This window comes from Pinus tabuliformis, chromosome J, assembly GCF_031772625.1.
Source record: "Pinus tabuliformis cultivar Carrire ecotype Pingquan chromosome J, CPIR1, whole genome shotgun sequence".
Taxonomy (NCBI): Eukaryota; Viridiplantae; Streptophyta; class Pinopsida; order Pinales; family Pinaceae; genus Pinus; species Pinus tabuliformis.
This window is the reverse complement of record NC_142295.1, coordinates 485540184-485557661: the sequence shown is the minus strand read 5'-3', so window position 1 is coordinate 485557661 and position 17478 is coordinate 485540184. Positions and strand designations below refer to the sequence as shown.

Genomic DNA, 17478 nt, shown 5'->3' with positions numbered 1-17478 from the left:
TTGTTTAAAGGAATTTAACAAATAGGGGTAATATCATTAGTTGCTGCAGTAGGGATCCCTGTTAGGGAATTTTCACATGAATGACCTCCAATTCCTTGAGGTTTGGCACAGTTATTGAAGATATATTGAAGTCCTCATTGGAGGATCTAGATCAAGTCAAGAAAAAGTCGAAAGTATTTGGTTTTCTACAAGACCGAAAAGCCTTTAGAGAAAAGGTTCTAAGACCAAGGCAATGGACTCAGTCAAAAGTTTGCATTGCAAGGTACGCATTGTTTTAGAAATTTTGCTTAGATCAAAGTTCTTTTAAAATTGGTGTATTTCCCTCAATCTCAAGTTTAAGTAAGCTTGCAAATACATTTCAAGACAAGACTGTGCTATCGTTTGGAAATGCATCTCAAGACAAGGTATTATAAGTAGAGACAGATCCTTGTGAAGTTCTTTGACTAATATTGGAAGATGTTGTGTGAAAGAAAGGATTGAACTTTTGTTAGCATGTAAGTTATCCTAAGACATGTTGACTTTCTCAATATGATTCATGATTAAGGCAAAATATGAGCCAAATGAACTTGTGAAACCAAGGTTTTGTATAGATCTATGTAAGTATGTCATCTCTGAAATTTCATCTCATGATGCCTATATGACAAAAATACTTAAGTCATATGTCTCTAAGATTCCTTTTTGAAAGGGAAGTTAAGAAAAGTCAATTGCAGAGAGTCATTCAACCTTTTGATGACATTTTCTTATATTTCAAATATTCAAAGGTCAATGATGTAAAGGAAGCAAGATTACTTGATGATCTTGAACATTCTTTGCTACTAAAAAGGGTGTCTAAATCTTTTGGGCTTACAGTGAAGTAGTGGTCAAGCTCCTCTTTAAAATTAAAGTCCAAAGTCATTTGCAAAACATGATGTGCTTAAGTCAATTGGGTTGAAGGGCTCAAATGTAATAGCTGAATTAGCAATGGTTGAAGCAATGGGATGATTGCAATAAAGTTTTGAAGTCTGCTATCTCAAATCAGATTATCAAAGTTATTGATTGTTTTTTATAAGGATTGTTGAAATACACCATTTGCTGACATTGCAAGTTAGGTAGTCATTACAAGATCATAACAAGAGGCAAAGTTTCCCTTTAAGGTTGAAGGTTGAAGCACAAAACTTTTTAAAACAGAGATTAATTGGATTGAGGAACCATACAATGTTGCTAAGGCAATATTTAATGAATATGTCATATGTCTCTCTTGATAAAGAAGATCCCTGATATTTGAACAACTTGCGAATGTCAAAGAATTTTGGACTTGCAGGAGAATGTACAGTGAATGATGAAGGTCTCTGACGTTTAGATATCTAGGGTTTGTAAACCCTAGTATGCAAGAGGGTTTGAATAAGAAAAAACTTGTGGTTCATGGACAAAACCTTAGGATTGGACGTTTCTGCTGAAAGAAGAAACCCTAGCTTTTGCAAGGAAGGAATGGCATCAGGACGATGACGTGGATAAGTTGCAAGGTGGATGCAAGGTCAAGAGGGAGCTGATATCTTCTCAAAAGATAAGATCTTATATCTCTCTTATTTATTACTACTGTTATTAATTTTACCAATAGTTAGTCTCTTGTTTTAAAATTCTTTGCTTGGTTGTAATTGTTCTTCCATGGCCTCCAAATGAGGATTGCAGGTACATAATAAAGGCTGCCTAAACTTTGGTAGTAGATGGAGGAACAAAACAAAGTTGTGACAAGGGGACCTTCCCAGAATTAGGGATTTGTGATGACAAATACTATGTGATCCAAACTCAAAGGGGTTAGATAGATCAACAAGATTGAAGTATGCCTTGATCTATGCTAGAAAGAAGTCAGTGGTGACTTCCAAGACAAAGTATGATTGGATGGCATGAAGTACAAAACAAAGGAGGAAGGATATGAAGGGAAGTTTTTTGTCAAGTACATTTTTATTAAAATTTTATTATCTTTATGATCTCTGTTACTACATCAGATGGATAGAAGTCATGTTCCTTGAGAAGAAGTGTACATAAGAACTACCTCAAGCTGGTGAGGTACATGATGAAATATTACACTTTTAAGCAGAAAGAAGGGTTTGTACAGGATCCTCAATTGATGGATCAAGGTTGATCCTATATGATTTTCTAATGAAAGCAGAAGAGGTCATTGATTGAAAAGATTTGTTCTAGAAGGAGTAGTCAAGGCTTCCTTAGGAACCCTTGTTTAGCTTCAGAGGGAGTTGATCTTTGGATACGAAGTGAAGATAGCTGATGCACTTTAATAACATCAGTGGAAGAGGGAGAAATTAGGATTGCCATGATAGGATAAGTTCCAGAAAGATCACCCAGATAGGGTAACTTGAAAATAGGCAGGATGATGGATCGGGAGGATGATAGTCCTCATTCTTATGCTTTATCAGATGATCGCAAAGCCCAAACCACACATCCAATCTTTCTCGTAGGACTTGTTCTTCTTTAGGGCAAATGTCGTGGACGCTTTCTTCAGCGATTTTTTATGTTCTTGCATATAATGCCAAAATGGAGTCGCGAGGGTGAATTTAAAATGCCTAAAAAATGCTTGCTTCACCCTACAAGCATTGACCTTAAAGTTCAATGAAGAACTAGGGCTTTGTTTTTCCAAAGGAGTCACCAATAATGTTATGCCAATATGCTGTATGGGGAACAACACATGTTTCGTGCCCCCGTCAACGACGCCAAAATGTTACCGCTCAAACTAGCAGGGGTCCTAGGAGGGAATCCTAAAGGGACAATTGCTAGGTCAAGGGAAACAATGGAGCAATAGCCCACTGTCACCTTAGCTAAAGCTCCCTACTCTTTATGGACTTTCACTAATGGGAGGAGACCCAGTATGATAAGGATCACAAAGATGAATAGATCAAAGATAGGATGAAGGGTGATCCTAGAAGCCTATTCACAAGAGAGACTCAAGACTGTGGCTTGCTTGTCTTGGAAGACAAGATGGAAGCCTCTCTGGGAAGGGCTTCGAGAGAATTTCAAGGGTTAGGTTTTGAGTATGTGTCTTATAAAGGAGATCCATAAGCCCTAGAATTCTTGTGGAAACATGAGTTCCAGGTGATCTTTGAAGAATTAACCTTGATAGTGCATGGAACCACACAGGACCAAGTGGACCTGAGGTTAGGTCACGAGGATAGGATTTAGTAACCAATGATATACTTGACCTAATTAGGGAGGGGAAAGAGATCAATGAATGAATTTTCAATGAAAGGCAATGTAAGGATCCTAGTGAAGTTTCTAGTCTAAGGGAAACCAAGGGCAAGAATTGGTCTTCGAGCTAGGGCTTGCGATATCTCAAGATCCCACTGTCAGAATCTCATGAAATTTGGCATGCTTCTTGAGGACACACCAGTGCAGTTGTGGACCTAAAATCCAAGTATTTGGATGGCTAGATTGTGAGATAATTGATGCCCTAGGTGACCTATGTAGGCTAGGCCTAGAAAAACAAGGGAAGGTGAAAGAAATAAGCTTTAAAGTGATCACCAGAGGAGGACCAATGATTTTTCCTTTGGGAGAGATGGAGTCATAGAATATTTAGAGTTTGGATTGATTTCCACTTGTCAAGGAGGCCTAAAAGATAACTTCATTGGGCATTAAGGCTTAAAGGAAGTAGCTTCAAGGTCATTTATACTTCGTTCAACAATTTTTGGTGACTTGTCAAGACAAGGATGTCTTTAGGAACATTCATTCATTCAAACATGGCTCAATCATGATACAACATTAATTAGAGATTTAATTTCCACAATTTTGTTCCAAGAAAGGCAACAAATTAACCCTAAAATAGCGAAGATCTCAATATCATGAATGCAACAAAATAAAGAATCAAAATAGCATTAACATAGAACTTACATGTAAGAAGAATATATCCAATCACCAAGATATGCCTATCATAGAAGCTCCAAGACAAAGAAGAATAACCAAACATTGAAATTCATCCATTCATCGAAAAAGTCTCATCCTCAAAAGATAGCGAAAATCTCACAAGAAGATATAATTTAATCCAAGTGATGATACAAATGAATTCATGTCTCTCCTATTTATACACTCATTAGGAGTTTGAATCACGTAATTTGAGCCTACATTAGCCCATCAACTAAAATAATGTGCAAATAACTATCTATTGGTGACAAGCCCACCAAACTGGACAATAAATAAAATAATAAGCCTCCCAAGAGGTCAAATAATCAATAATGTATGTTGTTGGGCTCTCTAAGGGGCCTGATGAAGTCCATAAGTGCCAAATGATGATTTGGACTTCCAAAAGTCATGGACAAGGGGTTGGCCCCTTGTTCTCCACATAATAAACCTGTGGTGCTCCCAATGGATGTGAGGGCACACAAGTGACCTCATGGGTCTCCAAGTAAGTCGAAGATGCTTGTAGACCACCTATAAGGGCTTAGATGATGGTGTAGGTGATGCCATATCATCCTACAAGTCTTGGGTCAGCTGCCAAGTGCATGGTACATCTGTGGGGCTAGCTGGGCAAAGGTGAACCAGGTGCATCTTCCTCGTCCAATAGGTGAATCTCGAGCAATCTCTGAACATCTTTGGGGATCCATGGAGTGTTGTCTACTACTGTGGAGGCCCATGGCTCTCAACACACACCCTACATGTGCCAATGTAGCCCTTTGGAGGGTTAGGACCCCGTATAGGGAGACCAAACCCAAGATGGAGACCATTTGCAATCCTGCATAAGATCCAATGCGTCCCCTAGCCTTCCAGTACAACAAGTCATCAAGGAAATCAAGTAAAATATCTTACAAACCATGGACCACAAATGGGGTCTTCATAATGGCCTGCGCTTCCATAATGGACTTTGGCTTGTGATAATGTCTCCAAACTTCAAATGGGGACTTCATAATGGCTTGCCCTTCCATAATGGACTTTGGCATGTGCTAATGTCTCCAAACTCCAAATGGGGACTTGATAATGGCCTGCCCTTCCATTCTGGACTTTGGCATGTGCTAATGTCTCCAAACACCAAATGAGTTAACCAAGTATCCCATTAGGTGGTTTCTACTTTTAAAGGGGATAACATGTCCAAGGTACATCCTTTAAAAGGTGGTGGCATGTGATAAAGAGGTGAATGGATTAGGGAATGAGAAGGGGCAGCCCTGGGCCACATGCTGGGGTACAAGGGTAGCTAGTAGAAGGGAAGCCCACACTTGGGTATATAATGTATAGGAGAGAGCGATCGTGGTACATGAAGTGCTCCGACCTTGATTTTTCCACCTTCTTTATATGCCTTTTGCCTTTTTATGATTTTTCTTTAATTCACTGCTTGGGGCTCAAGGGGCGGGAGCATGATGTGTGAGATATAGCAGTGGATATCCCCTTTTAAGGTAGGGTGGTTCCTTGCCCATCAGGGGTTGGGACAATCATGGGTTCCTATATGATGAAGGAGGCTCATAGAAGCTGTAGGAATTAGGGTGATGGCCATGATGATGGGGTAGAGCTCATGTGTTGGCTTTTACCCACTTGCTGTATGTGTTTGTCCCGACCATCTTTTGCATTTTTTGGTACATTTTCCTGTTGAATGTGGCCAATTATGCTTTTACTTTATGTTTTAGTTGCATCAACCTCCGAGGCATCATTCCAGGCCTGACCGAAGATGTGGGCGAGGGGAAGGGGAGAGCTAGCCCTATGTGGACCTAGTGGAGGAATGTGTACCCAGGTGGGAGAAATGATGAATGGGGTTATAATGAGTGGAAATGGGGCAGTATATGTGGATGAGGGAGCGGGACCACAAAAACAAAATCGGGGTTTCCCATGAAATACCATATCCCTAAATCCAAATGGTCAGTAAAAGAGATCCCACGGGACTAGAATCCAAGGTTAATATATGAATGAGGTCTAGGGGACAAGTGCATAGACCTAGCCCATTATTTTCGCCAAATCTCCCTATTAATTCATGCCTAGAAGTGTCCATGATAAGCAAACTACGATACCCAATTACCAAATGACAAGGCATACCTTTAGGTTTGGGAGGTCCACCTTCAAACATACTATTATGACAGATGGGTGAGGGACCACATACTGGCTCAGGTGGCGGAGAAAATGGCACAATGAGCTAGTTGGTGGCTGTTGGCTACCAGCTGAGGACCTTCTTGGAGAAAATATTTTTCGTAGCATTATCACCCACAAAATGGTGGGTAATGCTTCCCATGCAAGAAAGCCATGTAATTGAGTCACTCTTGTGAATAGGCCTTAGGAATCACTCCTTACCCTTTCATTGTTCCATTCATTCAGTGATTCCCCTTTATACTGTCTCCTCCCATCGGTGAAAGTCTGTAAAGAGCAAGGAGCCTTAGTTGAGGTGACAGTGGGCTATTGCTCCATTGTTGCCCTTGACCTAGTAGTTGCTCTACGGGATCCCCTGTTAGGACCCCTGCTAGTTTGAGCGGTAACAGGATGCACACTATCCTATATGAAATATGATACCTAGACCTATGTGATATGCAAACTCTTAGTTGATTTTAAATTAAATGCCTATCTGAATGAGTCCTTCCTCTCAACTATTCTGAAGCTAGTCTCTAGTGTAAGTTGTGGAGAGAAACCCAGGGAAAGATAGCAAAGGCTATATTAATGATACCTCCCCTGGATGTCAAACCACCCGATGCCTCCGGTGCTGCAGATACTGTGGCTTTGACGACTGCAAGGTCACTGTGTTAACCAAAAGAGAGGGTTTATATTTCGCAAGTTGGGTGAGAAAGGTGGGTCCTAAAGTATTTTAACCAAGCTTATGCTTGGAGGTAAGTTAATTAATGTAAGGCTAATCCTAAAAGGCACGTGTAAGACGGGTGATTATCTTTAGGTGAAGTTGTTAAATGTTTTAAGTAGATTAGAGCAATGGAAAGAAATACTTAACAATTTACAATGACAATCTTCACCAAAAGAAAGTACTCAATGAACCAAATAGGTGACGCCAAAAAATGTTATCAATATCACAATGGACAATCGCTCATGAAATAACATTAAATATCCAAGTCCAAGGCTTCTTTCAACAATGCTAGAGTGCCAATTAGACAATGAACACAATTAGCAATTTCTTGAGATTACTTAGATGCCAAAATTATCTTATCACAATATAATGAATTGATTAGGTGCTTTAAGAGTGAATTGATTGCAAGATTATAAACTTAGATGCAAAGCTCACTTGCAAGAAACAATAAGTTAGTACATCAAAGTAAATCCGCAAGAAGCTCTTATTCCAATATGACCATGAGAAACAATGTAACCAATTATCCAATAGTCGACTTCTTTATCAATGTGGTAGCAATGACAAGTAAACAATAATGCTAGTTATTCTTTAGGCAACACAATGCATCAATGAGAGAGAGGGAGCATATCGTTTACCAAATTTGTAACATGTAAGAAAACTCGCAATTAGAACTACTTATCAATGATACTCTTTAGGTTATGATACTTTGAGAGAACGAGAGCAAACCTATAATGTTCCAAACTAGGGAAAATAGTGCTATGCAAAGCAAATAATAAAAACAACACTATAATATTGAAACATTCAATGCACCCATAAAAAGTTCGGGAAATATCCAACAATTGAGCCATTTTATTATAAGCTGAGAGAAAAGTACAATAATGTGGAAGTGGTGCACCTGGGCTTGCCTCAATGGCAAGCGTGATCAAACCTAGGTGGTAATATGTCAAGCCCAGATGGCACAATAACTGCTGCAATGATGCCTTGCACTGCCCTGTGAAACTGTGTTGTCTGCTACAAGGATGCTGCTGGAAACCCCACCTCCAATGCTAAGAAAATTACGAAAAATTAACTCTGGCCACTCCACCAAATACCCAGAATAACCCACGAAGGAATTGGCCAAATGTTGACCTTGGAATTTTGGCCCAAATTCCCCTTAGCTCCTCTAGTTGCTGGCTGAGTTGGGACCCCTGTTTGACCCCTTAGATTTGCCTAGAAAATTCTATAAAATTAGGAGTGTGATCCTTGCCCAAAACCCAGAAAAACCCAGAAAGGGTTTCCCTTGGTTCCAACTTTCAAAACTTGACCCTTCATAGCTTGGCCCTCCTCCAATTTCGAATTCTGTTGCTGTGACCGATCCTGTCAATCTATTCTCTCCCAATTCCAACAATCCTCCTCAAATGCCCTCCAAGTGTTCTCCTACTTCTCCTGGCCAGTTCCAACTCTACAATTCCTTCCTCCAACTCCCACATAAGCCTAGTGATAGCTCTCTGCGCAGGCCCAATTGACTGTAAATTGAATTTCTCCAATGCAACAACCTCTTTCTCCAAAACTCTCCCTGAAGGTTGATCCTCCACTGTAACTTCAATGCCCAAACTCCCCCGGTAGTTGCTGCCTGGATGAACCCACAAGCAACACATGTGTGTTCCCCTTCTGTGTCCTCCAGAAACACTAACTGGCTGAGACAAATTCTGAATAATATGACTGTGAAACTCCACCGGCTCTCCTCGAAGGTAGTATGAATTGCCTTCCTTGGGTGGCACTCGAAGTCCATTGAAGCAAGGGCTGAGATCTCTGCTCGGAGACACTCGTGTGCTAAACAACACAGTAACCCGGCTAAGCAACTCGAGCAAGTAAGGTTGAGTTCAATATGTCAAAAGATACCAAATGAGGTTGAGCCTCCTCTATTTATTATTCGTGGGCCTCTTTTCCCATGCGGGCTCCCTCCAACTAGCAATTCAACTTTCCCTCCTTAGTCATTCGAACTTCCCTCTAAGGTGGTGTGTATTTCCTCATGTGGGTGGCCCCCATGCTATGCCAACAAAACATTTCGACCCTTTTTTCCTTCCTAAGTCTTTTCCAAAAATCACATGGGTCCCATGGCCTCCAAAATTGTTAGAATTGTAGAATAAATAAACCTATAACAATTTAATTTTGGAAGGGACATTAAAGTCCTCCCCTCCCAAATGTTGCTTGTCCCCAAGTAAATTCAACATTGGATATTCATGTATGTGTTTACCCTCCCAGGTGGCATCCTCATCCAACAAATTCCACCAATGCACCAAAAATCCCTTGTCCTCCAACAATCCCTAAACAAGTGCCTCCTCTGTCTGATGATCACCTCTATCACCATCAGTAATACCAGGGTCCCAAACGTGCCACAAAGTCATCCTAGGTCCCTGCACTAATTCGACATGAAGGAATCCCTCAATACTAGGATTCCAATCCATCCTGTCCTACCTGGAGCTCCCCTCGCTCCACTCACTATCATGTCCGGTATAAATACTAGAAGTCCCCCACGCCATCGGTGACTCGCTAAGGCCTAAAGGAAGATCGGAGTGATATCCCCCTGTTGCTGCTGGTTGACCCCTAATGGTCGCTAAGCTGTCTAGTACTGTGATGTCTGGGTCCCTTGCTAGCCATAGAAAGGTGCCACCATGTTGTCGCTGCACCACCCTGGCTTTGGCTGACTGCCCATCATGCATAATTGTATCCTCCTCTCCTGGAATTCAATGGTGGAATACTTATAGAGGCGAGACACGTCCTGCCCCGACATCTCCCTGACGCCAAAGTCTACCCATCTAGATCTGACTCTGAACTGGTGTAGCCACAAAGAAAGCCCGCCTCGCCCTCTGATGTAGGTCACCTTGTACCCCCATGTGCCAATCCCAAAGTGAACTAGACCACTCTCTGCCATGACTCCGACCATCATGAGATAGGTGATCTATCAATCAACTGAATCCCTGCATCCCCTAGTTGGACTTGTTGCAGCATAGCTCTGACACTGCAGGAATCCATCCATGCCTCATCTCTTGTCCCTGCATGTGATCAATATATATGCTCCATATATCGTGGGCTAATTTGATGCATGCTAATTTGCCCTATGCCTGCCACTGTGTAGTACCAATGATCGTTGGAAGCTACGTGTGCCAAAGAGCTACCCCCTGAATGCAACGAAAAGATGGGTATCTGATACTCATAAACGACTTAGGGTATATGGATCCCTCCTGTCCCTACCAACCATCTCCCCTGGGTCTGCCATTTGCCCTCTCGATAATGTGCCAATATAAGGTTTGGAGCCCAGACACATACTAGGAAACTACCTCAGTCGTACCCGATATCCTCTACTCATGCTTGGTCCCAACTTGCCCTGAGAAAAGAGTGACACGTCTCCCTTCGGACTAGCTCCCTAGATGTAGGCTTGGTGATGAATGATAAGCTACCCCTGCAGAAGATCACCTCATCCCCCAACCTGTGGTTGTCAACTGACGCGCCAATCCAATGTCACTGCTGAAAAGTCTCCCCCCTAGTGCGTTGAGTGTCACCCAAATATTTCGGGTGAGCTCCTCGTCCCTCGCTACTCATGCCCAGAGTGCAGAAAGTCGATAGCAAAATCAACTGCGCTCGTGAGGGATGTAGAAGAGGGTCAAGCGTGTGAGTCCCCATGGATACCATCAAGTATCGCTCATCTGTGTCCTCATTGATCCTGGGTGAACTACGCCCAAAGGTATGCTCGGTGTTTTCGTCCAAGGGTCTCCCTGGAGGCAACACTCCAAGACTTCGCTGTGTAGTACTATACACCCCTGCATACCATCGATCATCCCAATACTCTTGGACATGCCACTGTACACCGCGGCCTACTCCCATACACCGCTAGATACCCTCGGCTATGTCTATGCCATCTTGTACTGTCCTGTGTCCCGCCTGTGTCACTGTACCTATCACCCCTCGCATGTACTCAATGCGATGTGAGGCACTCCCACTCCACAACGCAGTCCAACATACTACGACACACCCCCATGCATCTCCATGCCCATTACGCTAGATGCTCCTACCCATCCTTGAATGAGATGGCCTAAAGTTGTGTCCATATGCATCGGCCCTCATCCAACTCGGATCATCACCTCCACTGTCGCATCATCATGCTCTTCGATGAGGGGACCACCCCTCCAAGTCATCCCTAAGGGACCCAAGAAGTGAATCTCCCCAGGTGTCAACAGTGATGCTACCACTGCTCTGCTCCTCTGTGTCTCACACAAATGCAAAAATCCCCAACTCCATACAAGGCACTGTCTGGTGGCTTGCCAATGCCACCTCCTCCGACAAACTCCTGCCAGAGTATGCTGATCAACCTAAGATCCTGTGTACAATTGTCATACCAAGACAACCCAAGGAGTCTGCCCAAGAATTTGTTGGCCACAGGTGCTGACTGAAACTCTCCTAGCAGAGGTGCACACTCGATTACTAGGTCAACTATACCCTCTAGGTCATAGTCAACCGGTATAACTGGGAAATGATAGGTGGTCCCTCCCGGATCCCAATACTAGTCGGAGCTTCCAGCATCCCCAGTGCCTGGAAACGCCTGCTGAGCTCCACCTGGGTCCACTACCCTCTCCATAGCCCACTCCACCGGGTACCAACTCATAATCTATCGCCACCCAACCCCAAGAGAGGGATTGAATGAATGCACTCCCGCACATAGAACAACCCTAGCATGCGGATGCTGCACCCTGTGCAACTCAGGTCGTCTCATCTCGCTATCCTGGTAAATACATAAAATCTGACTAGGTAGCTCTGTCTCTCTCTGCCCAATGGGCCAAGGTAACCTAACAGTGTTGCCAACCTCGTCCATGTATGCCCGAAGAGGGCTGCTTTCACGCTCCAACATGCACTCCAGTTGCACCAGTAGGGAATCCAACCGCTCCCCAACGTGAGTCAATTTGGTCATGGACTCGAGACAAATCACTCTCATGCCCTCTAGGTCCTTGTTCTGTTTCAAAATAGCTTCACGCACTAATGTGACCTTCCTTTTTAATGCTAGAAGGTCATCTTGAAATTGGTGGAACTGCCATGGGTATCTATCTTTTGTAAACTCAGTCACAGCTTCAGTTAGCTCAACAACTATTGACATCGCATCCATGGGTGGCTCCTCCTCAACAAATGGCTCTATGTGTGTAGGCTCTATCTTCTTCGCCAAGGTATCAACCGGGGCTATCAAAGAGGTCTCTAATAAAGGTGACTCATGTGCCACACCGGGTATATCGATGTGCTCCTCACCATCCTGTGGGATCTCAACATCATGCTCAACCTCCTCCTCTGGCTCCTGATATCTGAAGCTAGGTCTCCACCAGCAAAAGTGCCCCCTGGTCTCACCCTCTAACTGTTTCTGTCTTGCTTGCTCCCTTTCAGGAGATCTAGTGCCCTGATCTGGTCGACTTTCCCCACATGATGTAGATGGCTGCACCCCCACGGCTTGCACACCTCTCATGTCTCTGTTCTAAGGGTGAGGATGGGTTTGGTCTGTCACCCTCCTCAACTGGGCCAACCTCTCATCGTCCCAATGAATTCTACCCCAAATTTCTGCATACTAGGATTCCCTTGAGCCATGGGTTTGTTTCCGGTTTCCCCCATCACTGTGCACTCATACTCAAAGCTTCCATGATCTTCTGGCTAGTTTCCCACAACTGGGCCAGGATCATGCTCTGATACCACTGTAATGTTCCAAACTAGGGAAAATAGTGCTATGCAAAGCAAGCAATAAAAGCAACACCATAAAATTGAAACATACAATGCACACCCATAAAAAGTCCAGCAATATCTAATAGCTGAGCCACTTTATTATAATCTGGGGGAAAAGTATAATAATGTGGAAGTGGTGCACTTGCGCTTGCCTCAATGGCAAGCGTGATCAAACCCAGGTGGTAATATGTCAAGCCCAGATGGCACAATAATTGCTGCAATGATGCCCTGCGCTGCCCCTGTGAAACTGTGCTGTCTGTTGCAAGGATGCCAATGGAAACCCCACCTCCAGTGCTCAGAAAATTAGGGAAAATTAACCCCAGCCACTCCACCAAATACGCAGAATAACCCACAAAGGAATTGGTCAAATGTTGACCTTAGAATTTTGGCCCAGATTCCCCTTAGCTCCTCTAGCTATTAGCTGAGTTGGGACCCCTGTTTGACCCCTTAGGTCTGCCCAAAAAATTCTATAAACTTAGGAGTGTGATCCTTGCCTAAAACCCAGAAAAGCCCAGAAAGGGTTTCCCTTGGTTCCAGCCTTCAAAAATTGATCCTTCACAACTTGGCCCTCCTCCAATTTCAAATTCTGTTGCTGTGATTGATCCTGTCAATCTCTTCTCTCCCAACTCTAGCAATCTTCCTCAGATGGCCCTCCAAGTGATCTCCTACTTCTCCCAGCCAGTTTCAGCTCTACAATTCCTTCCTCTAACACCCACGTGAGCCCAGTGATGGTTCTCTGCGCAAGCCCAGGTGACTGTAAATCGAACTGCTCCAATGCAACAACCTCCTCTCTAAAAATCTCTCAGAAGGCTGATCCTCCACTTTAGCTTCAATGCCCAAACTCCCTCGACAGTTGCTGCTCGGATGAACCCACAAGCAACATCTGTGTGTTCCCCTTCTGCGTCCTCCAGAAACACGTACTGGCTGAGACAAACGCTGAATGATATGATTGTCAAACTCCACCGGCTCTCCTCCAAGATAGTACAAATTGCCTTCCTAGGGTGGCACTCGAAGTCCACTGAGGCAAGGGTTGAGATCTCTGTTCGGAGACACTCGTGTGCTAAACAACACAGTAACCTGGCTAAGCAACTCGAGCAACTAAGGTTGAGTTCAATATGTCAAAAGATACCAAATGAAGCTGAACCTCCTCTATTTATAATTCATGGGCCTCTTTTCCCATGTGGGCTCCCTCCAACTAGCAATTTGACTTTCCCTCCTTAGTCATTCGAACTTCCCTCTAAGGCGGTGTGTATTTCCTCATGTGGGTGGCCCCCATGCTATGTCAACAAAACATTTCGGCTCTTTTTTCCTTCCTAAGTCTTTTCCAAAAATCACATGGGTCCCATGGCCTCCAAAATTGTCAGAATTGTAGAATAAATAAACCTGTAACAATTTAATTTCGGAAGGGACATTACAAAACCATAGAGAGTAGAGCAAAATTGTCTTAGCCAATTATCCTTAGAGCACTTATCTTCTTATTTAGATGAGGATGCAAACAGTGAATGCTTATGCAAAAGTGCAATGGATGCAAGAGATGGCAGCCAAGAGATGATCACAACACACCCTTCTAAACACAAGATACACAAAGAAATGAAATAGAGCAATAATACAAATTACCCTTAACAATGAGATGGGATGATGGTTGATTAATTTTCACGCCACTGTCAAGCTTGTGATCAGACTTTATGATGCATATATCAAACCTTAGATTAGTATGACAGTCTTCAAAATTGACAAGATATGCCAAGCAAATGCAAGCCCAACCAATGCAAATGATTTGCCAATTAAGTGGGATGACTGCAAGCTACTTATTATAATTTATGACACTGTTATTTATTTTCGCCACTTCTGTAGGTGACTTTTGGTGGCTGTAGGTGATATGTCAGACCTTGAAATTCAACCACAGTCCTCCAAAAATTCACTTATATGCAACCAATACAACCACTAGATCAATACTTAGGCCTTATGTAAATGATTAATGAGTTTAGGAGTGCTTTAAGTGCATTTAGGCTGTGAACATACTACTGTCACAATATGCTTCAGAATTGTAAATGAAACAGTGACAAAATATGAGGGATAAAAGGTCAAACCACTAGGCCTTATGGCCTTGTTAGAAAAATGAGACTCTTCCAAAGAATTTGCGCACCTGCAACCACAATGTTAGCTCCCCAAAAGCACTTGAAAGACCTGCAAAACTACTTGTTAGAGGCAAATAACTAATGCAAAATGAGGATATGAGAGAGTGAGGGTTAGGGAAGGGAAAAGTAGGCCAATGATGAGGCTAGAAAGGCCAAGGAAGGGCAATGATTGAAGGAGAGAGGCCTTGTAGGCCTGCGGTGAGAGGAGGAAGGCCTAGTGAGGCCACAACAAGGGCAGAGAAGGCCCTGAATGGCCTGTGGCTCAAAGGAAAGAGGGCTAAAGGCCTGCAACAAAGGGAAAGAGCACTGTAGGGCTGACATCAAGGCCTAAAAGGCATGCGGCAGAGGGAGAAAAGCCTCCTAGAGGCCTGCGATAGCCAAAAGGAGCCTCCTAGAGGCCGCCGTGAGGGTTTGAGGGCTGCGGTAGGGTCAGAGGCCCCAAAATGGGCCGCGGCTCACCCAAACAAGGGAGAAAAGGCTGACGTAGAGGAGAAAGAGGCCACGACTAAGGGAAAAAGGCCTAGTTAGGCCTGCGGCTAGGCCTTAGAGACCTTAGAAAGAGCTCGGAGCTCTACAAACACCCACAAATTAGCCACAAACGCCAAAAATCACCACAAAAATTGCAAAATTTACCTCTTGGGGCTAGTGGCCTTCCTTTTTTGCTTGAACGTCGAGCTTGGATGAGGGCTAGAGGCTAGATCTTGCCTTCCTAGGCCTATATCTGCCTAAAGAAATCCAATGAATTTTCTCAAGAGGCTGGATGACTTGCTTGGAAGTGAAAACCCTTTAATTTCTCTTTGAGGGCTTGAAGATTCACTTGCACAAATGAATATAAAGAATTCCTAAAACCCCAATATATACAAAAATTAAAAAAATTCCAAAACCCCAAGTTCTACAAAATTAAAACAAGGGTTAGAATAATTTAACCTTTTTAGCCCAAGATCAAATAATTCGTCACAATGAAATCCCGAAGCTCAAACAATGTCAACCCTTCCCCACAGTCTGTGAACTTGGAGCCCAAGGGCTAGCGTTCTTGACACTTGTAAATCACTATTCAATCTTAAAGATAGCTATTAGATCATATAGTGAATCAGATCACCGAAGATAACTCGTACCAATAGAATGTTCTTATCACAGACAAATGAAATAACAGTTGTAATATAAACACATAAACTAGCACATACCACAGAACAACAGATAGAAGAATACCATGAACTGAAACCCCAAAGTCTTTCTATTATGAGAAAAATAATTCTAGCAGAGTCTTAACTCTAACATCAATAGAACATTACTTCACCCAAGATCAGATGTGAAATAGAAGCATGATAGCTTCTTTATATTGAGAAAACCCCTCCAAGTGGAAAATAATGGCTACTTAGCTTAATCCTCATCAAATTAATCTTGACCGTCGAAAATAACTTTATCGTCTTTTAATCTCCACTGTTGAATTTTTGATTATTTTCCTCTTGGAGGGAAATTAATTTCTCTAAAATTAATTTTTTGACTCAAAATTAATTAATTTTTTGGTTTGGGATTTTTATTTAATTTTTCTAGAAAAATTAATTAATTAACTCTGGGCGGTATTAATAATTTTTCCACTCTCAAATATTTTAGCCATGGTGTCTAATTATGAGTGACCATGCACTAACATATTTTTACATCAAGATATTGCAATTTAATTCAACCCTTAGAAGGAGAAAACCCATTTAAACACAGATCCTCAATATATTACCCAATTTTGCAACACAATATGATCTAGTATGAAACCAAGTATGTATATAATAAAATAATTTAGCGATGGTGTTCTAATTATGAGCAGCCATGCATTGAATTATTCCTAAACATACTTTTACAATGGACTCGATAAACCATAGAACTCACCTAAGATCTTGTCAACGAATTCCACCTTAGCTTTGGGGTTTAAGTTGGAAGAAAAGCTTTGCCAATTATACGTGTTTACAAACACACATAATTCGGGGAGGTTAAAAAATTTCCTAGGATGAAATCCTTTGCCAAAATCATAGGCTTAGCTAGGTGTTGTTACATAATTAAATGGTTGTACTAGCATCATTTACACTAAGGTTTGCAGAGATTGGGTTTATGATGACGAATTTTCATGCTGACTAATGACTCTGATCTTTGAAATTTTTTCTCCATTTCTTTGTACACTGCTTTCTCGGACTGTTGACAAAGTGTGGTCAACAAGGCTATTGGCATCATTGTCCACTCCCCTTATACATGTAGGTATTGGATGCACTTGCTCAAGATCCCTTAGGGACAACTTTCAGATTGGTTTCCATTGACTCGCATATAGGCAAATCGCCATATACCTCAATTTGATAGGGCCTGCTAGGTGTGCCACATTTAGGAGTTGGAGTTGGAAATGCACCTTATTTTTTGGTGTCCCTTATACTATTAGATCAAAGGATTCTATCATTAATGTTATAGGGACTACAGGGGCTCACTCTCTACTTGCCTTCGGTATCACGACCAGAGATGCTTCACACTCTTCATCAAACATATCTTTTACTTCAGATCTCAGTGCCTGCACGCCATGCCATGCCTTGGGATGGTTTAGCCGATAATCTCATGCTTTCCCGTTGATTCGTTAGATTGGAACAACAAACGATAGGCATACTTCCAGAGCGCATGAGACAACATAGTGGTTAGATCTCGGGTTTGTGTTTAGCCTCCCACTCAGGGATGTCTATTGATAATATCGAGACCATCTCATTGATACCAATCCATACATCAAGCCACATGTTCTGAGAGTCCTAGAGAGATCAACTGTAGATGATCTTAGAGTAGAGTACCTCTTGCTCATTAGACTACCTCCAAGCTCCAAAGGAGTAGAGA

At 42.5% G+C, this 17478-nt stretch overlaps 1 protein-coding gene across 5 annotated transcripts in view; it reads left to right on the top strand.

Moving 5' to 3' along the window:
* Window positions 1-17478, top strand: part of LOC149227908 (primase homolog protein-like) — a 295380-nt gene that overhangs the window by 133349 nt on the left and 144553 nt on the right. The gene's annotated exons all lie outside the window — the stretch shown is intronic.